The 24,059-nt window shown below is 36.3% G+C and overlaps 1 pseudogene; it reads left to right on the top strand.

The window, feature by feature from the left end:
* Positions 1-655: 655 nt before the first annotated feature.
* LOC109070614 overlaps positions 656-24,059 on the top strand; it is a 57,911-nt pseudogene continuing 34,507 nt past the window's right edge.

The raw sequence follows: 24,059 nt of genomic DNA, 5'->3' as shown, positions 1-24,059 counted from the left end.
AGTCACAGCTGAAGCAATTTTCATGTGCATATTTGTTGTAAGCTATCAGACTGAGGTATTTTAGACACAAGGTTATTTAGATGAACAGCTCGTTTATGGCACCTACTCCTCACCACTTGAAACCATCAGTTATCTTCAGATCAGTGATTAACCACATTCACCTCTTTGCCATCTTTAAAGAAACAATTTGATTGCCTCTCTAATAGCAAGCTTGTTGCCTAAACGTATGACACTTCTGCACCATAGTATCTTAATATCAACAACACACACATTTAAGAAGGTGACTGAAATGCATTTAGAAGACATCAAAAGGGACACTTTCCCCTCTAAATATTGTGATTTTGTGGGGAAATGTGTTTTAAAGGATTTAATCTTTCAATATGTTTCCCCCAATCATCTTTGTTTGAAAGTTAACACCATTTTAAAGTCTTCTTTCAGCTATGAAAATCCTAACAAAACCACTGCTCAGACCGTAAAGATATAGATATTTCAGAAATATTAACAGAATGCTAGTATATGCTAGTAGCTGCTAGTAGATATCCATTCATTCGTATTTCTGTGAGCAATCTGTCTGTCACGTGCACACGAGCGCGCGGTGTCTATTACGGTAGACAGAGCTGCGCTGATATTGTGTGTGTGTGTGACATTACGGTAAATTTATAGATCCGTCGGAGTCTTGGTTGTTTGCAAACCCAAAGAGCACTGCAATGTAAATTTATCAAGAGAAAAATCGGACGGCTTACCGAAAATAGCGCAGCAGAAAACCAGAAGCTTCCAACCACACTGGTGAGAAAAAAAATATATATATTTTTTAGAGATTCAATATCCTTGTGCGGTCGCTATCAACCTCACATAGTTATACACAGGAGTAGTCTTCTGGCTACTTTCATTTGACATAAACAGTGAGTCGGACGCGGTGTCGCTGGAATGGTACAGTAAAGAGTGCGCTTTTCTGCTTTAGGAAGTTTTTTTAAATTCACTCTTGAACAGACCACGCTTGATGCTGCTCAACATGTGTTTTATAAAGTAATATGGAGCACATAAACAGCTTGAGTATTGAGGGTACGCGCGCTCGAGCACGCGAGAACTTACTGTTCACGCACAAGTGTTTGACAGTTATGAACGTTTGTTTAAGAAGCTCATCCGTTCAAACGTAAGATTGGATTGTCAAGATTTGTGTTATTACTTTAATAACGTTAAGAAATAATTGTCATTCTTACCAACCGGTGCGTCTCGCGCGGCTCTGGAGGAGGTCGGTTGGTGAGAGAGATACCCTTACATTGCAGCTTGTAAGTGCGCACAGCTTTTAACACTGTTTTTTTTTTCTCTCTCTCTTTCTGGTCGGTCTTTCCGCGAAATATGTATCTTTTTCATACTGAAAAGGTGACTTTAAAGTTAATGTTGAAGATTTTAGGAAATAGCGACCATGTCAAACTAAATGGGGGAAAACTATGCTGGGATATAGTGGAGACCACATGTGCCTAAAATAATCAGTTTTTAATAATAATCATGATAACAGGGTTGACAGTTTAAGTTAAAATCCTTTATGAAGTTTCATTTAATAAGGGACTTTTTGTTAGTGTTTTTAAATACTAAATAACATTATATAAATTATATAATATAAATAATATTTCCAAGACATTTTTTTTCCCAGATTAAAATGTGCATTATTGCTAATAAAGCAAGGAGTAGTTGAAAACCGATCTGGGAAAAAAAAGCAGAAAAGGAAAAGCTCTTAAGGAAAAGTTACATGAAAGTTACATGTAACAACACACATTGATTGACACAAAAGACACCATTTTTGTGGAATGACACGGTTGTTGAAATGTTTAATTTAGACTTCTACCCTTCTATAAGTCCGTCTTTATAATTGTTCAGGAAATGATTTTTAGCAGTATGTGTATGCTGTAATGCTCGGACTTTAATCTGTTGATGTTTACTGGGCAACAGTACAGAGATTCATAATGATGACGTGAATAGTCTACACATTTTTTAAAAAATGTTAAATCAGTATATATGGCGTTTGTAAGTCTGCAGCACTGCAATGTTTTCAAGATTTCAAGTGAAGCATGCGCTTGCTTTTTAATTATAATATTAAAAGCCTTTTCATACTTATTTCAATGCAAGAAGCTTTTGGAAAAGACACACATGTGGCAACAAAGACAATGAAACATTTCCACCTCTCAAACTACCAGCATTTGAGCTTTGTTGTGGTTTCAAGTATTTACTATCAGTAGTCTTGTTGCAATCATGTTCTTGGCATTGTAAAGGAATTCTTGGAAATCTGCTCCCTCTCTGACGTGTTACTTGCGTTGCTTAAGGTCAAAGAATTGTTGCTTATTATTGAAACAAGGACAGGTACAAGGAAATGTTTTGGTAATGTCTGGCTGTTCTATGTCCTTGTTTTCTGTCACGCTCACACCATTGAAATAGTGCCTATAGGTCTTTTTTCACCATTTGTTTGTGTGTGGTTTGTCATATAAACAGCTCTACTCAAAGAACCATCGTAGTCGCCCCGTTTGAGGTGATTCCTTAAGCAGCTGGTGTGAATAGTGATCCTCAGGCATGCCTCGCTAAAGTTTTATTACTCAAAGGAGGTGGAAACTGTTCTTCCCGATTCTGTTACCATGGTAACATGAAGCAGAGGCTATGCATTTTATATAAAGTGCAGATACTGACCACATGCTTTCTTTGAAATAGGAGGCTTGAAAGGGCATGGTAATCTAAATTGAAATCCGGAACATTTGTACACAGGACCCTTCAGCCATTTCAGATGTCTCATGAGACCAGAATGTGTGTAGTTATGCCCGTCTTTGGGGTGGAAATATGGACAAAAACACCACCTCCTTGTGTGCAAAGAGTGATTACAGTGAGTTTCAAATAGGGGTTGAACGACTTCTGATTTTTTTATAGTCAACTTTTATGTGATGAAAGTCGAGTCGAAGTCGACTAGTCTCTGATGACGTCATTAATGAACAAATAAGTCTAAAGCTGTGGCAAACACCTTGTGCACAGCTATGGGATATGACACAGCGCTGCCCACATGGCTATTGCTCCTATAACAGCTCATTTTTATCAGTTCTTTTGTCTTTGGGTCGTTATATTTCTCACAGATATCTGCTTGTTCTATATCAGATACAGATAAAGGTGCACAGTAAAGATTACATTCATAGGAATGCATTAGTGAGAGCGATTGCGTGTTTGAATGAATTCTACCTGGCAGCGTCTCTCTACTAGTAGTAAAGCTGTGGGATTTAGTTAAGAAATGTATGCTAGAACATTTCAGTTTCTAAGCTATTTTACTGAGAAATCACAGAACAGTGTTGACAATAAATTTCCGCGCTGAATGATTCTGTGTGCTTGCGATCTGCGCGTGATGTATGCACTGTCTGTGGCCTATGTTGTGTGCATTAAAGGTGCTGTATGTAGGATTGACACCGAGTGGTTAAACTAGGTATTGCAGTCAAAATTCAAAATATTAGAGAGGGTTTTTTCACCTGGCCCCTCCTCCTCAGACTTGACGCACACGTAGGTTGCCAGATTGATGACACAAACAGGAACGAGCGCACTTGACGATGAACGAAATGAAATGCGCTGTGTTTTCCTCTAACTGGCAACCCGGGTTGCCGAAATACAATTGGGAAAACTGGTTTCACAAACCAAAACAAACACCGACATTCCGGCCCGGAACACACATTTTCAAAGGTGAATAACTGACTGTAGCATTGTTTTTCAGATAAACAAGTATGTTAACTTAGCATGTTTCTTAAATATCTGCAAACATATTATGGTGTTTTTATGCTTTAGTAGAGTTAAAATCTTACATACAGCACCTTTAAGTGGGATTTATACTTTCGCCTGGCTCCACTTTGCGAGCCTCTGCTGCCTGCGCACGCACCTTTCCAAACGGACAAGGCTTTTATTCTTGTCGCATTCGCCGTTGCACTATTCTTTGAAATGACAGGGGGCGACGAGGAGTAATTGTTCTCTAAAACCATCGGGAATCACCGGTGAGAAGAAGTAATTTGCCTGTACAAGTCTTGTGATGAATGAGTTGAATTAATAATTTCTTTATGTACAAACTTAAATAATTCTTAAACCATTGGATTTATTTAGCATCAAACGCAAGACAACTTTAAGCAAATAGTGTAAAATTAGTATCTAAATGAATTCTAATTCTATTTTTATTCAATAAAAATAAAATGTACTTGAAATAAAAAGCCTTGGACAAACTGCAAAAAAAAAAAAAAAAAATACTATGCATTGTTTTCTGTCAAAAAGCACCTGATGGAGTTTGAACTTCACATTAAACTGCTTCTGTTCGCCCTGAACTCGTGCATCTTCGGATGTGGAACTGCACGGAAAGTTACAAAAAATGTCGTAAATGTGCAAGTACTTCAAAGATTTCTTATCCTGTTGCGCCCTCTATAGGACCAGCGACTAGTCGGCGTCAATCTTAAGTCAAGTCAAGTCAAGTCTGCTTTATTGTCAATTCTTCCACATGTACAGTACATACATACAGAGAATCGAAATTGCGTTACTCTCAGACCCCCGGTGCATACAGATAACACGAACAGTAGAGCCTAAAAATCTAGATCAAATATAAAATATAAGATAAAAACTATACAATAAGGGAATGTAAAAAAAGACATAATAGAAAAAAAATAAAATAAAAATAAGGTTAAATAAAAGCAGCGCAAGGCACATGGCAGATAGAGTGCAAACCAGTGAACAAACAGTGCAGATAAAAAATTTTTAGTGCATAAAAAAAAATAGCTTATTCAGTCTGATTAAAAGTGACAAAGTGACAAAGGGCTCAAGAGCAGTTATATTATTAAACTGACTGATGAGGTGGTAGAATGATGTCAGTTCCATGGTGAATGAGTGAATGAGGTAGTGAGCAGACCACTGCTGCACAAAGTGACTGGTGCATGTCATCGTATGTTAGAGAGGGAGGGGTGGAAGGACCTGGGGATGTGGGACCTGGGGGGGGGGGGGTGGTTCATAGTTCAGTGGTGCCTGAGGCAGAAGAGGGACGGGGGGGCAAGTTCGGCAGAGAGTTCAGCTTCCTGACAGCCTGATGGATGAAGCTGTCCTTCAGTCTGCTGGTCCTGGCCTGGAGACTCCGCAGTCTCCTCCCTGATGGCAGCAGACTGAAGAAGCTGTGTGACGGGGTGAGTGGGATCACCTGCAATGCAGAGGGCTTTGCGAGTGAGACGGGTTCCATAAATGTCCTGGAGGGAGGGGAGAGAGACACCAATGATCTTCTCAGCTGCTCTCACTTAAAGTGTCATGGCAGAGGATTGAAGTCGATTAGTAGTCGATTAGTCGGTGCAACCCCTAGTTTCAAGAAATATCTCCGTAATAGATGACATTTCTGGGTGGCAATGCTGTGAAGTGATCTGTAAAAAGACTGTAATTATCCATTAGGCTACTTGCAGCTTTTATCTGCTTTCATTCGTTGAGGCTGAGAGATTCTCCTCAATATGATCATTTTGCTTTTCTAATCATGTCAATAGTGGTGATGATGATTTAATGTCACTGCAATGAGGCAAACCGCTCTGCTGATATTTAACAAGAGTGCAGCACTCTGGGTAAGATAAGCAGATGGTGACCTGCTTTCTGTCCTCGTCCTGTCTTATTCTATCACTGGGTTGATTTATCAAGTACTGTTGTGTGAAACTGTGACAGCACCATATTCTTCAGTTGCTGTATCCTGTGATTCCATGATGATGGACAGTTTGGTAAAAGATGCTGCTGTGAAAAAATTATTTAGGCTATAATTGATGAAGTTAATAGAAGTGCTAAGTATTGTAGATTTTTCCCATTTATTTTATATTTACCTGTGATGTTAGAGTTTCTAAAGATAACAATCTGTTTGGGATGGACACTTGAGTTGTTTATTATGAGGTTGTGGGTTCGAGTCTTGGGCCGGCAATACCACGACTGAGGTGCCCTTGAGCAAGGGCACCCAACTCCCAACTGCTCCCCGGGCGCCGCAGCATAAATGGCTGCCCACTGCTCCGGGTGTGTGTTCACGGTGTGTGTGTTTTCACTAGGGCTGGGCGATATATCACATGCGACCGGTTCCCTGATTACTGCTAAATCGCCATCACCTGCTTTCAAATGGAGTGGCATTTAATAGACAGAACTGTAGATCACTGACAAGCTACACAATATCGCGTTCATTATCGCAGATGAATCGCCTTCAAAAATGAACGCAATATTGCGTAGCTTGTCAGTGAACTATGGCTCTGTCTATTAAATGCCACTCCATTTGAAAGCAGGTGATGCGGTAATCAGGGAACCAGCTTTACTGATGAAATGCGCATGACAATTGCATGTGATATATCGCCCAGCCCTAGTGTTTACTGCTGTGTGTGTGCACTTTGGATGGGTTAAATGCAGAGCACAAATTCTGAGTATGGGTCACCCTACTTGGCTGTATGTCATTTCACTTTCACTTTCACTGTCATAGATTGTGCATATATGATATCTTGGTGTGCTCAACAGACTTTAGAATGTGATATGATCATTGTAGTCGGCAAAATACTTGAACCCTCCAGGAATCTATTCACAATTTCAGCATTTACTTTTTTTCATGTTTTTTTGATTTGTATGTATTATCCAACCAGGCTCGTTGGAAATACGTGAGTTTGGCTACATTTCTGAAAAACGGCAAAAACCTGTTCAGTATCTCATTTTGGTTGCACTTGTGATGCGGAGCATTCGAGAAACACAAGTCAAGACATTCCTCAAAGTCTTTACTCAAAAAAATGCTGGGCAATCCAGTGCTGGTTAAATATTGGACAGAACACATGCTGAGTTATTTTAACCCCATCTGGTTGGGTTAAATGTTTGACCCAACACACTCTAAAAACTGCTGGGTTAAAAACAACCCAATTTGGGTTATTTGGCAACCCAGCGCTGGGTCAAAAAGGGACGAACCCAGTGCTGGGTTATTTTAACCCAACAAGTTGGGTTATTATGTTTAACCCAGCATGCTTTTTGTGGTTTAAAATTACTACATTGCTATGCTACAATGAACCCAAATCGTGCTAGGCATTAAACCTACAAATTTTGTTCATTTTAAAATCACTTTTACACACAAAGAATAACCATCAAAAGGTAACATGCATGTAAGAAGAAATGTAGAAAAGTATGGCATTAACAGCTACAGAGTTTATAAATGAAGCATTAAACATTTGTTGAATATAACTTTTAAGATCAAATTTGACTTTTTTTGTAAAAAAATATACAAAAACACTATTATACAATAATTGTACAGTAAGTTAATAGTTAAGTTCTTTACAAACTATTTTGGCATGACAGTATATAAATAAACCATAACATTAATACTGATATTATAACATTTAACAGACGCATGTGTGTGTGAAAGAATGTGAGCATGTGTAAACTCCATTTCTACTAAACAACACAGAACAAGCATTTAACATTTTGTTTTTACAAATAAACACTTACAGTTTGTTTCATAGTCCATGAATACAGATCATGCATCACTGTCAATTTTCATGATCTCTTTAGCATAATTGATGTAGTCATGAAGAAGCCTCATCAGCACAGCATGTGACATCTTCTACATCATCCATGGCAGCGTCCTCCTTTAAAACCACCGTTGCATCAGTTTACAGGAAATGACATTCTCTTCTTTGACCAGCATTCATCCCAGTCACCGCCTGTTCTTCATCAGTGGCCTAAAAAGAGAAAAACATTTGAAAAAAGAAAACTATCCATTTTCAGATAGAGGTGCAGTCAAGAGCATTGAGTAATTTTCTCTGTTATTTGTTGTTTGATTAATATACATATGAAGGAAGGAATATTACCTGTTGTCGCTTTAAGAGCTGCATGGATCCAGTAATAGTTTTCAATTTCAACTGTTTACGTTCACTGGTGAGGGTTTACATTAATAATCACCAAATGCCACATTTCTGCATGTATTTAATCATTTAGGCACACATCTCAAGATAAAAGTTCACTTTACTTGTCAGGGTTCTTTTCCATGTCAGAAAGCTGTTTTCTTTTGCCCTTTTAAAAACACTAATAAATCTAATCAGCTTTAACAAATCAAGCACGTCCCATTTTGCGACTGTCACATTACATGATTTTACGGATTTGCATGTGAAGTTTGGGATTTTATGGAGGAGCGAAACCGCACAAAGGGGTGGAATGGGTAACAATTAGGGATGTGCGCATTGCCTAATTTGACTGTCGTTTAAAGATAAGTTTTGTATCCGACTAGTCTAAAAGCAATAAACCCCCAAAAGATGGTTTAAAAAAAAACAAAAAAAAAAAAAAATTTTTATATATATAATATATATATATATAATAATATAATATATATATATATATATATATATATATATATATATATATATATATATATATATATATATATATATATATAATAGCCATATATACTTGCACCTCAGAGCGAGCAGACGAAACACAATAAATGATGTCATTGCTTTCGGAGGCGGAGGCATGCTGCTGTTTGGGAACGCAGTCGTGTAAGACATTATACAGAAATACTTAGATGACAGACTTTGCTCAGGCATTTCAGAATGACCATAACAACATTTCAGATGCTGTGGAACGAGATCATGCAGTCTGCTGCTAATCAAATTATCCCGCCTCATAGCGCAAAGTCAGATATTTTTTTTTATATGCGCTTACAAGGATTTATTTGCAAAATGCATTTCCAACTCCCATTATTCGCATTAATCCTTTTTCGCACAAGTAAAAAACCAGCTCAAGCGAGAAATTTGGCATTTCCATCACTCGTTTCTAATTTGATACTTCAAAATGCGCATTAAAACAGGATGATGGAAACATATTCCTACACTTGAAAAAACGTAGAGATAACCAAAAAGCAAGCCAACAGAATTTCAGAAAGCGTCTGGACATCACGCAGCACCACCGAAGTGGGTCTTCGAGGAATAGACGGCGCGGACGGGATCGCAGCGGCGGCGGGCTGTAGTGATTGACATTAGCTGGCTTTGGCTAGTCTCTAAACTAATGCCTACGTGCCTGTATTGAATATGATTATGCATTGCTCCAGTAGAGTTACTGTAAGCCAATTTGACATTACACAGTTCAAACAAAACTTTTCAGTTTTCTTCTAATTCAAAATAATCCCACACCTTGCTCGTCTTTCGCGTGGTCAATTTTGAGCTCACCACAACTGACACGAAGAAAACTCATGCGAGGCATGAGGTAAAAATTTAGGTTACGTCCCGAAACACTTTTAAAAATAATGTTTTATTTTTCAAATGTTTTATTTTAACTTATTTTAAATGTTTTAAATGTAACAATGGAATTTGATAGTAACATAAAATGATGGTAATTTTAATGATAATCATGTTTTTTTTTCTGTCGTGTTATTGACTATTGTTTTCAGTGTCGACTAGTAGGAGCTGTACCGTTTAGTAAAACTAGTCGACTAGTCCCGCACATCCCTAGTAACAAAAATCATTTTATCTCAATTGTTAAATTTTCATAATTTTTGAACGCGAAATCAAAATCTAAACTTCATTTTGATTAATTGAACAGCCCTAATGCTCGGCCAACTAAAACTATAAGAATTACTATATTGCTGGCTTAAAATGGACTGGAAATTAGAAAAAACACACAGAATTACTAGCAATAATTAAAAGGTAAACATTTATTAATAAGCAAGAAGATTTTTACTTTTTCATCATTTAGCAAGTAATATATGAGTTTTAACTGGTCTCAAAATTAATATATGCAAATTATAATGTTGTGATGCCTAAAACATAATTTTATTTGTGTATTATTCTTATTTTTTAGACAGTATAGTAGGCCTATAAAATTTTAATATTGACCATATCAGCTGATCAATATTGCCCAGAATTTTATCATCTGTACATGATTACATGCAGACCAACCCCTGTTCAATACTTGATCTTGGTGGCCATGAACTTGAAAACTACAAATACAATCATTTATTTTGAAAGCTTGTAACTTGTTTAAACTGTTGTTTTTCCTGAACCACTTTCAGAACAGAAAATTGAATGCTGACATATAGGCTACAGCACTAAAAGTGGTGACCATTTATACTATCTATATAAAAATATATGGTCGTTTATTATTATGTCAAGTATCTGTCACAGAAATGGATTGTTCTGAGAAAAGGATACTGTGTTCTTACTGATTGGGCCCTCAGATTGTGGGTCTAGTTTAGCTTCTAGTTTAATTTCCTCCAACACTGTTATGTCAGCAGGGCATCGCTGTGCCACAAAATGAACAGATGTCCTCTCCTGGATTTCTCACAGATTGGATTACTATGCCTAGGCAGCCCAGGCTCTTTAGAGACTGCATTGTTGCAAGACTGAAAACAATCCCTTTGATTTTAGACAAGGTTCCATATGGTTAAAGCAAGAAGTAAAAAATGTAACACATTTTGGGGCTAAATAATTCTAAAAAGGTGAATAAGTATCTGCCTTAAGCATCTTAGCCCCTGAAGCTCATGCTTGGCTTTATCAGATTACAGAGGGTGCCATTTGGGATTGAATTCGTTGAGTGGTTTGATTTGAATCATTTTGACTTGTGCTTTGTCTACACATCCTGCTGTTGTTTGGCATGACGCAGACAAGCTGACATCTGTGTAGAGGAATATTAGAGTTCAAAACTGCTTAAGCTCAGTCAGCAGCATCTGTTCTGTCAATCGCTGCTGAAAATGATTTCAGCTCGTTAAAATAAAAGTCTTACTATCCAGCATTGCAAAGTTATAGCTTAGATTCAGTGAACTTTTCTTAAAATGAAAGATTAGTTCTCACATGTGGCTAGGGATGCACAATATATTCCATATATATACCATTTTTTTTCTTTTTTTTTTTAATTCAGTGCTCATCTTGACCTTTTTGAATATTCAATGGTGCATGTTTATTTTCTTCATTTTTACATTTATTTTTGCTGTCATCCAAAACTCACTATAAACTTTAAAATCATAAAGTATTAATTAATTTATTAATTTATTCCTTCATTTATTTTTTTATAATAAATAATTTTATAAATAAATTTAAAATATAATAAATAAATATTTTAGAATAGAGCAATTTATTTAAATGTATATATTTCTTACTGTACATTATGTTGTGATGCCTAAATTCATTTAATCATTTAAAATGTTTCATTTTAGTTTTTTCATTTTAAACTTTTCAGTTAATAATACTTATATAAAAAAACAATTGAATTATACTTTTTTTGTAACGTGTATTCAATGATTTTTATGTCTGTAAAGTCTTAAATTACCTTAATTTGAGGAAATAAGAATTTTTATCAAGTATTTGTTTGATTTATCATCCCAAAGTGTAATTAACTGGATTCTAACGTTCAATCTATTAATACTTACATGTCTCACACTGTTAAATTTTAACACTGAGCTTCATTTCTAAGTTAAGCTATGTGCACTTTCACTGGCTCTTTTATTCTGTTGTGCAGACTATACAAAATGGAAACAGGTAAGGTTACTGAATGTGTTTATGCAACACATTGCAGCACATGACCGTCTTAAATTAGAAAGGCTGCTCTTTTACACTGTTAGAGATGGTCATGCTGCCTTAACTGTTGTTGTTCTCATTATGCTGGCACTGGCTCAGCTATGGTTTATTGTCATTACTGGTGAGAATGATTGTGCTTTCTTCTAATACTACCCAGAAGACCCTTCTCACTTGTGTGAGGCAAACAGAGACCAATAAGCAAAGCACTACGGGGCTCGGGGACATACTGATATCATTTCTAGGAGTGATTTTCAAGTGAAATGCACGTTACACAGCAGTATCCAAATATCTGTTTAGCTGGAGCTTTTTAAGGACATTTTCTAATATGTTTCTAAATGGTGATGCAGATTAGGCAGATTCTTTTAAATTTCTTTTACATTTAGGAAGTACATTTAGCTCTTATGTTTTTGCTGAGATTCAGAGTTACTTTAAATTTGTCTTCTGTTTTTTTTCACAGTGGAATATTTTTGTTGTAATTCCACTTTAATTGAAATAGTTACAGCAGTTCTTTAATCCATGCTTGGAGTGGAAACATAGTTATTTTATCTCTTCAAGATTAGTAGACAGAGCAGCAGTCAAACAATAACATTCCACTGCTTGATAAAATATATTTTTACCTCTGTGTTGAACAGTTGAGCAGTTGTGTTAAATTCAAGTTGTACTTAGTTTCAGACCTCACAGTGCCTTAGCACTTTTATTTCAATTAATCTTTGATAGTGTTTGTAATTTTACATGTACCAGTTTTAAATGTCTGTAAAATACTGGTAACTCTTGTGTGATAATTAAGATTTTCTTTAAATGTTTCCTTTAAAGTCACCAGGAATGTTGACACTGTATTGACCCTATATTGGTCTGTTAAAAAAAGTGAGGTATTTCATTCATTAAAGGTGCATTAAATCAATCTAAAGTGACAACAAAGACAATTTATATAATATTTCTATTTAAAATGAATGCTGCTTCTTTGAAATTTCTGTATTCTATTAAATCTCACAAAGGTTTTCAACATTAATGATGATGTTGATAATAAATGTTCATAGAGTAGCAAAACAGTATATTAGAATGATTTCTGAATTGAAAGATCATGTGACACTGAAGACTGGAGCAATGGCGAGAGAAAATGTATTTTAATTTAACAAATTAATTTTAAATGTAAAATATACAGTAGAAAACAGCTATTTGAAATCTTATAACATTTTTCGCAATTATTCTGTTTTTATTGTATTTTTAATCAAATAAATGCAGCCTTTGTGAACATAAGAGGTTTCTTTCAAACTCTGAACCTAACTTTTAAATGATCCTGATGTTCGTTCCTGGTCATATTGTGAGTGATCCATTGGTGAATGTTAATCCAAATGAAAAAATGAGAACTCTTTTATGAAACAACTTGCCTTACTTACACTTTACTTACACAAACTATTGTATAATGTTAACCAATAGATGTTTTAGCAAACTTGCAATCAGTCTGGCACAATTATAGTATGTAATGGCCAGTTTTACAATCCAAACAAATCCCAATTGATATTAGATTGGATTGACTTTGAGGAGAGCCAGACAGCAGCCCACACAGAATCTGTGCTGATAATGAAGGAAAACTGCTTCCAGATTCTGTGGAATAAATTTTAAATATTGTAAAAATATGTTAACAAAAGCTTCTGCTAAATGCAGTTGCAATATAGTTGGAGGATGTGTAGAATATTGTAAATCATGGACATTTAATTTCTGAGGAAATCTTCAAAGCTTTCAGAGAATATCTGTGGGCACAGATTCCATGGAAACTAATCAGTCATCAGTTTTGTGAGCAGTAGTGGCTGCGGTGGGAAGCTTTTCTTGTCTTTTGAGCATGGCTACAGAATATTCCGCTAAATTCATCATAATTTATGTATAAGGTATAAGGTTTCGGTATATGCTCTGCTCATGACTGGTGCAGTTTACAGTCAGACCCTTATAAAAGAAGCATCAATAGTGGCTTTCAGGCCGGAGGCAAAACTGACAGAGTTTCAAAGAGAAGCACTGTTTTGACGCAACTAAGGCTTTGTGGCAGCAATGAATGTACGTTCATAGTAGAACATTGTGTTGTATGTGTGCCGGTGTCATGTTTCATTGGCAGTGGGAACACAAATCTCTTTCACATTTGTCACAGTGGTGGTCTATGGTTTAATTCATCATTGAACTTTCATGGCAGTGTTTGAGAGTGCCATAATAGAAGAGAGAGATAAGTACAGTAAATCTCCAAAATTAGCCGGTCTACTAGTCCATATTTTATCTTTCGCATCTGTTCACTCCAGTGCTCTCGCTCTATTCATCCCTCTATTTATGAGCTTGAAGATAGATACAGCAAATGGGATTTTAGCACACCTGTTGATGTGCAGTGTAGCTTACCGCATTGACATCTCACACTGATTTTCCATTTTCACCTTGACAGTTCAGTTTTACAAATGAACAACACTTTGGAGAAATTCTATACACATGAGATGAAGAAAATGTTTTATTCTTGCTGTGTTGTATGAGCTACTACTATTACTAATAAAAATTTAAATTACAATAATAATACTTTTACTTTCAGACGTGACTCTTAGTGCTTTAAAAAAGCATAAATGTGATGATATGCATGAGTATGTGTGTTAGATGAAAAGTAACAATAGGAGTCGTAAATTGGCAGCAGTTAGTAAACAAATTTCATACATCCACACCAGTAGATGTCAGGATAAAACTTAAAACTACTGGAATAAAGAAGAGCCAGCGAAAGAGTACTGACCTTTAATTGCTTTAAATCAAACAAATACATTTCTTGTTGCATTTCTCAGTGGGTTTATTTAATCTTTGAAGCGTACAGTGGCTACACTCTATGATCTTGTACACAGGAAATATATATTTTTTATAAAAGAAATGGAAACTTTAGCAAAGACATATTAAATTTAACAAAAGTGTCAGTAAATACATTTATAGTGCTAAAAACATTTTTATTTCCAAAAAATGTCTTCTTTTGAACTTTCTATTCATTAAAAAATGCCAAGAAACACAATTGTCTTGAAATGTTTCTGAGCACCGAATCAGCATTTTAGAAGGATTCTTGAAAGATCATCTGACACTGAAGACTGGAGTAACAGCTGCTGAAAATTCACAGGAATAATTACATTTTAAAATATATTACTGTAAATAGACAACAGACATTTTTACTGTACTTACTGACCTCAAACTTTTAAATGGTAGTACCTGCAGGGTACAGAGGGGATGTTCAGTGTGTTGCAGTTTCCTGTTTCATCCCTCATATGCAGTGAGCTTCCTGCTCCTGCACACTTCAACATTGACCTTAATTCACTCTGTTTACAGTCTGTTATTTTGAGTTTGCTTGCAGAGAGGCCTGGAATGGGTGGAGGGAGTTTCCTGCCCTTTTTTCTTTATAAATATATTTGAATTCATTTATTTTAATTCAAGGCCAAACATGGTGTGCTTACTCAGGTCTTCTGAATATATATATATAACAATTCCCATATGAATATCCCAGTTATCAAAATCAAGACACATCCTACTTTTTTTTTTCTTGTTTAATAAGTCTTTTCACTTGGATACATATCACAATAGAAAAAAAAAAGTTGGTTGCAATTTCCCGTTCATTCAGACTGTAAAAATTAATCAGTTCATTTAGGGATGATGGGAGTGTTTTAAAAATGTTTCATTAATGTCTTAAATGGTAATGGCAACAAATATCTACAAGCCCTTACGTTAAGTAGTTATTATTGAATTATTTTCATGGTGGCATGACTTGCTGCTCAATTGACCCTTTAGGTATTTTTTTTTTATTCCTTCTCCTATTTAGTATCTTGTTCCTATCAGTGAAACACATCCAAATAATTTTGAGAGAATTGAAGCCAAATTTATGTAAATGAATGCAAACGTATGCCAGCAGCCTGGCCACCTGCTGACTGAATGATTGAAATCCATGATCTGGTTACATAATGCAGGTTTAAATCCTGCTGAATACCCCTTCAAACTAGACCTTTATTATAGTGAAGATGTACCCTGTCAAGAGATGAAGCAAGACTGACAGGCGAGGAGAGCGATGAAGTCGAATGAGAAGGAACATTGGAGACAGCGGTGATGTGCTGATGGGAGCCGTCATTGAAAATCCCATTTCTAACTTATTATAAAGCTGTTTCAGAAGACAGCCGAGTCTCACATATAATGCTTTCTGGCTTAACCCTTTACAGTATATCTTCTATTAGCTGACTGTAGCCAAAAAGCCCTTATTGTTGAGGGTGAATGGACATTGGAAAGCACTCAAGCATTAGATTGTGTGCTGCTGACGTTCAGCGTCTCCTTGAGAAAACAGCTTCTTATGATTTTTCTATTTAACAAATTGGAGCATCGTAATAGCCTTCAGCAAAGTTCACTTCCGTCAATATTATTTCATACAAAAAGAGCGTATTTGTGTCAGGAGGCAGTGATTTAATCTGCCCCGGTAGAAATTCTCATTCATAGACCCAGATTCAGTTGAAGGCATTCTTCTTAATGTGCTGTTTATTGCTTTCTCTAGAAAGGTACAAACAGAAACTAAGCTGAGCATGGGAGGAAGAACGCTCACTGACTGATTAACATAATCAGCAATTGGAAAAGCTCCCAAATTAGATTATTATGAAATGTACTGAAGACATTTGCAATGTGTTTGTTTTGCCCTGAAAATACAGTGCCATTTAGGGGATATGAATTGGAAGATGTAAACCATTATAAGCACTGGAAATTAAATGCTTTTATGGTTGAAACAGTGTTATGCAGTTTTTTTTAATGGCTTCCTGAAATCTGGAAGTAATAAGCCTTTGGTTTACCTACACTGAAATGTAACTTTCATTGGTGCATTTATACACACACAAACACTCACACACACTTTCACACAAAGTGTGTTAATTGAGATCAGGTGATTTCAGGTAAGGGAAATTACAACATTATAAGGTAACTGGACTTCTTTGTTAACAGAAACTGACAGGACACTGAGCCACAGCTGCTTTAATTTAAGAGGATATACATCACCAGATTTGCATAAACATCTGGACTAATAGTCATTTCAATGGATTTTCTACACATACATTTTTTCTTTTTCCATATATAATTTTTTTTTGTTTTGTCATCCTTGGTGGTGATTCTTTAGACAACTGTGAAAACGCTTGTTTTCACCTTCTTGCCGAGTGACGCTGTGTGTGTGTGTGTGTGTGAGAGAGAGAGATAAAGTGTGAGTGAGAAAGACTGAAGTGTTATTCTTTGGTTGGTTATATTGAACAACAAAAGAAAAAAAGGTGTAGTGCTTGGGACAAGGCTGAAATGATAGCATTGTCAAGGGAAATATTGTTTTCAAACTTTAGAATAGGTTCAGTGTATTGAGTAACAGACACTGTCCCAATTCACGTACTGCGTATATATTAGAATTATGAAGTCAAGCATCATAGAAATTAGTATTCCAGAGGTAGCTAGATATTATAATAATTTGCAAAATGCACCTTTTTTTGCCTGCAAAATCTTGCAGAACAGAATTAGACTACAGTTCGTGACTGTTCATGATTTTTCAGTTGTAGAAAAATGGCCATAAATGTAAGCATGAAGCAGGAGTGATCATTGAAATGTCATGACCAAAAACCTTCTAAAAGTGAAAATTATTTATTTTTTGTGTATTTAGTGCTTTTTTTTTAAATTGCATACTATCATAGTATGCTTGTGCTAAATTTGATGGAAATCCATGAATTCATCTCTATTTGAATCCTGTTTTATTCTGGCTTTTAAAAACGCTGGGATGTGAAAGGTTGAGATGACAGTGATACACATTGCCATTTGAATCAGTGAAATCTGTTGTGCTCTTGTACTGTATGCAATTAGTAAAGGAGTATACTGTACAATATATACATGCTTAGTTGACAGCATGCTGTACAGTACTAGTGTTCTGTACAGTAAAAAAAAAACTATTAATGAAATGTCATAAAATACAGAGAACATTCAGCTTTGCTGAGTCATAATGTCATAAAGCCACAAAGTCAACATGAATTGTTTTTTGCAACCCAGTTTACTTCATGAGTGAAATGCGAAGAGGAAAGTGTGGGGATTGTCTAAATTGTGAAAAGTAGGGTTTATATAGCAGAAAGGAAATGCCAGTTTACTAAAACCCTGCCTTTAATTACTTTTTGTTTATTGGCTATCAATGTCCATTATCCATTTACAGACCAGGAACCAGGAGATTATGCATTTAATTTGCATTAAAGAGATAGTCCACCCAGAAATTCTGTCATTTACTCACCCAAATGTTGTTTTTAGACCTGTATAACTGTCTTTCCTCTGTAGAAAGAAGATATTTTGAAGAATGTTGGTAACTAAAGTTTCGGTATCTATTTAATTCCAGTGTATGGACAAAAAATACAATGGAAGTCAAAATATTCTTCAAAATATCTCACGTGTTTGGCAGAAGAAAGAAATTCATACATATTTGGAAAGACATGACAGTAAATAAATGATGACAGAATTTTCATTTTTGAGTACACTATCTTTTTAAGGATGTAAATAGTGTCCATTTTGGTTTCGTATTAGCTGTGCAGATTTGTTTGGAGATGTACACACTTGTTTATGCATTATCTCAGCTCTAACCTAAACCTCAGGAATGAATCTTTCTTAACTGGCTCTGCAAACGAATGGTGACAGCAGACGGTGCTGGCAGAATGGTGAGGGGGTTTTGATCACTTGCTTGTCTTCAAGTATTTCGGAACTTTTCTGTGCAGCTCCACCCACCACACCAACTCAAGATCATGACTCATAAAGTTGTAGGGGCGTGATATCACTGCTAAAAAGTTACTTCATGTAAAAAAAAAAAAAATTACCAGTGAGGACAGATCAAAATTAGGGCTGCATGATAAATCGAAATGAAATCGAAATCACGATTAGATAGAAGCTGAGATTGTCATGCATATCATTCAGTGAAGCACAGTTCTGTGATTAGTAATAAATCTCCATCCAAAGGTCAGAGGGCGCTCTAACGTGGAAACTCCAAATACACCCAGCAGAAGAAAACCAGGAATTCCCTATAGCTGTTGCTGAATAAACAGAAGATTTAAATGCTTTCATTGATTCAGTGTGACTAATAGACACACGACTATGACTATATGGTATATCTAGGGTTGGGAATCGTTAAACATTTTCCGGTTCCTGTTCCGCCTAACGGTTCCGTTTTTTTTTTTCTGGTTCCGATCCCATTTAAATAAACTATTATTATGTTTTTTTACTATTTTACCTTCATTGAATGTAGTGTTGCTGGAAGGTAGTAAGTAATGTTGAGTAATGCAAGTCCATCAATCAGCATGTGCTTCAGAGTTGATGTTTTTTACACTATCAGTAACATTTTGCTTTTCTAGCAGGAATAAGGTTGGCCAAATAGTCCCTTGAGGGCTAAGACACTTGTTCATTTCCCTAAATTAATGAAATATAAACTGTTATACTTATAACCATGTATACACACAGTCCATAAAGCCCCTATTTTACAAATAATAATGCAGTCAGTAGATGGTGTGAGTGGTTTCCACGTTTTTAAACATTTAAAATGCATGAAAATAAATATTTCATTCTTGAAATGACCTGTACAAATAATCTAACCCTCATACTTACATAACAATAGCAGTCTATTTATTTAGTGGTCCAAGTTAAAGTCAGTATGTATATTAATGACAATATGGAACAAATATAATGTAATTTTGTGGCGGCAGTTGCTGCGTGCTGCCGGTACATGTACAGTCAGACAAAACGATGTGCACAGTTATCAAAGGCGTGAGTGCAGTACAGTTGTAGGAAACATGTATTCGGCAGTTAAACACACGACGTGGCACCCGTGTCTGTGGAGTGTGTGTCATTAGAAAAAATGTGCTCAGTAATTAAAGAGGCAGGGTGATGTTTCTGTTATTTGGTTTGTGACATCCTTTACGGGAAACGCCGAATCATCAGAACACCAGCGCAAGGCTGCTCACAGCGCTTGGTCACGTGTCGCACCAGAACTGTTTTTGGAACCGAAACTTAGAAATTACTCACGGTTCCGGTTCTTTTCAAAAAACAGAAGAGGTTCTGAATAAGAACCAGTTCTCGGTTCCCAGCCCTAGGTATATCTAAGTTCTTATTATAATTTTCATTATAATAAAGTATATCTGTAATGCAGTGCTAATCGACAAAACCTTTATCACTGCTTAGAATACTATGAAAAATGTTGCGTGCCTTATTCTGTGTAAGAAGCACTCGGCTGATGTTATGAAGTGAGTTTGGAGTAAAAACATGTTATTAAATGTGGTATTTTCACGTGCTTTCAGATGGAGTAGCATTAACTACACAGAGCCGTAGTTCACTGAGAAGCTACGCAAACAGCTGTCATATCTTCGATTTCATTATCATACGATTATATTGTCTGCAATTCTTTTTTTTCTTTTTTTTTGCGCAGCTTGTCAGAGAATTACAGCTCTGTGTAGTAAATGCTGCTCCATCTGAAAGCAGGTGATGGAGATTTACTACTAATCACAGAACCAGTTTAACTGACAAGATGTGCACGACAATCACATTCCATTAATCATCTAGCCCTAGTCAAAATATATAAAGTCTGTTGATGATACGCCTGCAGTGAGCACTTTTTTGTGCTCTGATACAAGGCAATGTCATATGTCAAGAATGTTTCTCAGTGTGGCAATTTGATTGCAACTGCTAAGCCCCTGCTAGATGGTAAACTGGAAATTCAGGCTTTTTGTTGTGAATACAATATAGTGTTATGTGAAATGAAAAGAGCTTAACCTTGTGTTGTTTTAATAAAAGAATAGGTCTTGCACATTTACATTTTTTTTTTTGCAACTGTTAACATTCACGCTTAAAAATAAAGGTTCTTTATTGGCATCTATGTTCCCATGAAGAACCTTCAACACCTATGGAACCTTACCATTGCACAAAAGGTTCTTTATAGTAGAAAAAGGTTCTTTAGATTATTAAAATAATGAAAACTTGACATTTTAGCAATTAGATTGCTATTAATTAACCGTACAGCAGTATTAATTTTGGCAGCCATTTTTAATTTAGTCTTACTCAAATGTACATTTTAGTTATCATATTTAGTCAACCTTGACCTGTTTTTGTTTAGTCAAGTTTAAGTCAATGAAATGTATGAGCATTTGAGTCAGGTTTTAGTCAACGAAATCTTAGTCACATTTTCGTCATGCTGTGTAATGGTTAAACTGACAAAAATTATTTTTGCTCAAAATTATAATCATAATGATTGTTGTCTTTTTAGAACATTTCAGATATTGCACTTTTACCAGTAAGCACAAATCAATAGAATGTGGACTTGTACATTGTGTATTTTACCTCATCAGGAGTACTGATTTATAATAGGCAATTTCTCTGTCTATATTATGGAAACTGCTAAAACAAATAAAATAATTTAAACCGTAAAATTAGTAATTCCACAAATTGCAATAGCCTATTTATCTATTAAAACAACAGCGGTTGAGTAAGTGCATTTATTCAGCAACCACAATCGCAAACAGTTCAGTCAAGAACACATCAAAAAACAAAGACACAGCTCATCAACAATTACAATTAAACCTATAAACACAATCATATTTGGCAGATTGCTAAAAATAACGGCGGCGGGGCTTCCGCAGTGAGACAAACGCACTCATGAAAGCTCGCATAGTAGAGGCGTGTAGAGCAGTCTGCAATAACATTTTTTCACCTTTTTTTGACGAAAATAAAAAGAGATTTTTGGTCAAGTTTAAATTTTTTTTTAATACATTTTAGTTTCGTCTTATTTCGTCAACAAAATTGCATGTTTATTATTGTATTTTCTTGTCCTTGTCATGGGAAAAAAGCTTGTCACCAAACATTTTTCGTCATAGTTTTCGTTAACGAAATTAACATTACTCAGAGGTTCATATTGCATCACTGTGAAAACCTCCTTACTGAAGTGTTTATGGAAGAACCAAGGCAATGAAATACATGCACATAAACACTATGAATGTAAGTAAGTAGGCAGGCAAGCAGGCTTCCGGCAAAACAGATCATGTACAGATCAGATTGCAATGCTCCACATCATAGTTGAGCAGTCACTGGAATGGAACTCGGCGTTGTACATCAACTTCGTCAACTACGGTAAAGCATTCCACAGCGTGGATCGAGAGACCCTCTGGAAGCTCCATCGTAGAACTCCTACGATGGCATGTCCTGCAGAGTTTTCAATGGAGGGCAGCTTACCAACAGTTTCTAGGTGTGGACCGGAGTCTGACAGGGATTCCTGTTGTCGCCGTTCCTCTTCCTACTTGTCATTGACTGGATAATGAAGTCATCCACCGCACAGGAACGGGATCCAATGGACTTTGTGGAAACCGCTAGATGACTTGAAATATGCCAATGATCTTACCCTCCTTTTAAACAGCCAATAGCAGATACAAGAGAAGATAAACTTTGTGGCATTCATGTCATCACAAGTTGGACTCAACGTCCACAAAGACAAGACCAAGATTCTAAAGGTCAATACCACCAGTACAGAGCAATGCAGTCCTTCACCTACCTGGGTAGCATCATAGACCAGCAAGAGTGGCCTTCATACGGCTCAAGAACATCTGGGCCTCTAGGGAGCTGTCTATGACCACCAAGATCTGACTGTTCAATTCCAACGTGAAGACAGTTTAACTGTATGGAGCAGAGACCAACCAAGACCACCCTCAGGAAAATCCAGACCTTCATCAACAGCAGCCTCAGAAGGATCCTCCAGATCCTCTGGCCTGACACCATCAGTAATGCCAACCTTTGGGAGAGAACCAGCCAACTTCCTGCTGAGGAAGAAATCAGGAAGGGGAGATGGGCCTGGATAGGGCATACCTTGCGCAAACCAGCAACACAAATCACCAGACAGGTGCTGAGGTGGAACCCTCAGGGAAAGTGGAGGTGAGGCAGTCCAAGAAAAACGTGGTGGCGTGACCTTGAAGATGACACCACAAAGATGGGTTATACCTGGCGACAGCTGGAGAGAATAGCCCAGGACAGAGGACTCTGCCAATCGCTTAATAAATACTTTGAGGTTGTACTTAAACTATATATCTGTGTCATCTTCATTTCTCCCTCTTTCCCCCCCGATCAAGACAGAGACCCACCTGCCGTTTGTTTTTGTTGAAATAAATACTATTTGGCTTGCTACCGAGGCAGATAACGTAATACGTTTCTGCGATTTAATAGTCAAATTTAATTTTGGCTGGTATAATGTCTATACTTTTAAGCCTCCTGCCATTGTTTACATCTGTTCAAAATTACAACATTTTAAAAACAAACAAACTGCTGGCTCTCAGGTATCATTTCCACTGTTTGAGTGTTGTACGACCGTGAGAAAGAAAGACTGTGTGTGTGTAACGCACTCGTGCTCTCTCTTTCCTTATGTGTATGTGCACACAAATTATGTTTTGATTAATGTTTTTGATTAATGAGCTGCAGGTTTAGGCTCACTTAAGTGACTGCATTTTTATTTCCATTTAGAAGGATTTTTTTTTTTTTTTTTACAAAAAATAATTTATTTATGTTCTGATTATTGTTTAGCTGTTGGTTTAAGCTCACTTAAGTGACTGCATTTAATTCAGTTAAGAAGAATTCAATAATTTATTTTAATTATTTAGCCTGATGTATACTGTTCCAAAATGTTCTATGTTTCTTAAAAATAAAATGTATTGTGTTCAATGGGGAAAAAAAAGTTGTTGTTTTTTACCCAGACATTTAAAAATAAAATATTTAAGAGCTTTAATCGCAATACCGTGATACCGTGAAACCATGATTTTTTTTTTTATCTAAGGTTATCATACTGTCAGAATCTCATACCGGCCCATGCCTAATGCCAGGCTTATAACCTCAGTCCAAGTAGCCTGAAACTGTTCACAGCTGCTATAGGAGACCAAATGTCATTGGTGGAGACTCCTGCTGATGGAAAAAACACAATTATTGATGGTTGAGGTAAGGACTGTGAAAACATGCCCACTCTAGAAGAATGTTTTGTTTTTCATGCTCTTCTTGCAAGATTTGCACGCAATTTTATGAATTTTGTTAGGTCTGAAGTACCCAAAGAGCAGCCTAAATGATTGGCTCAATAGAGAAATCAAAGGTTTTAGACACTTAACAGCTGTACTTAGTCTAGTTCTATTTTAGGCCATCTTGCTGTAATTTCACAAGCTGTGAAAGACATTAGGCTGTGACACATGAGGTGTGCTTTCCTCTCTCCTGCAGTGCCGCTGTGAATGCCCTGGTTCACTTTACTGTATCATTCACACATTCACTGTGTCAGAAAGGGCCCTGGATCGGCACCTATTATACTTTGCCTGATATTTAGTAATGGCTTTTAAGAGAAAGCCTGATGTTAAAGGGATATCATTTAGTATATTTGAATAGTTATTTAAGTGTATAATAAGACTTCGCCTTGTAAAAAGGCAGCAGAGACTGAAGAACAACTTGTTCATGTGCCAAAACAACGCTGATGTCTGCTGTGTT

Source organism: Cyprinus carpio, chromosome B18 (genome assembly GCF_018340385.1).
Source record: "Cyprinus carpio isolate SPL01 chromosome B18, ASM1834038v1, whole genome shotgun sequence".
In the NCBI taxonomy this organism is placed as follows: domain Eukaryota; kingdom Metazoa; phylum Chordata; class Actinopteri; order Cypriniformes; family Cyprinidae; genus Cyprinus; species Cyprinus carpio.
The sequence above is the reverse complement of the archived record's forward strand: the minus strand, read 5'-3'. Positions and strand labels throughout refer to the sequence as shown.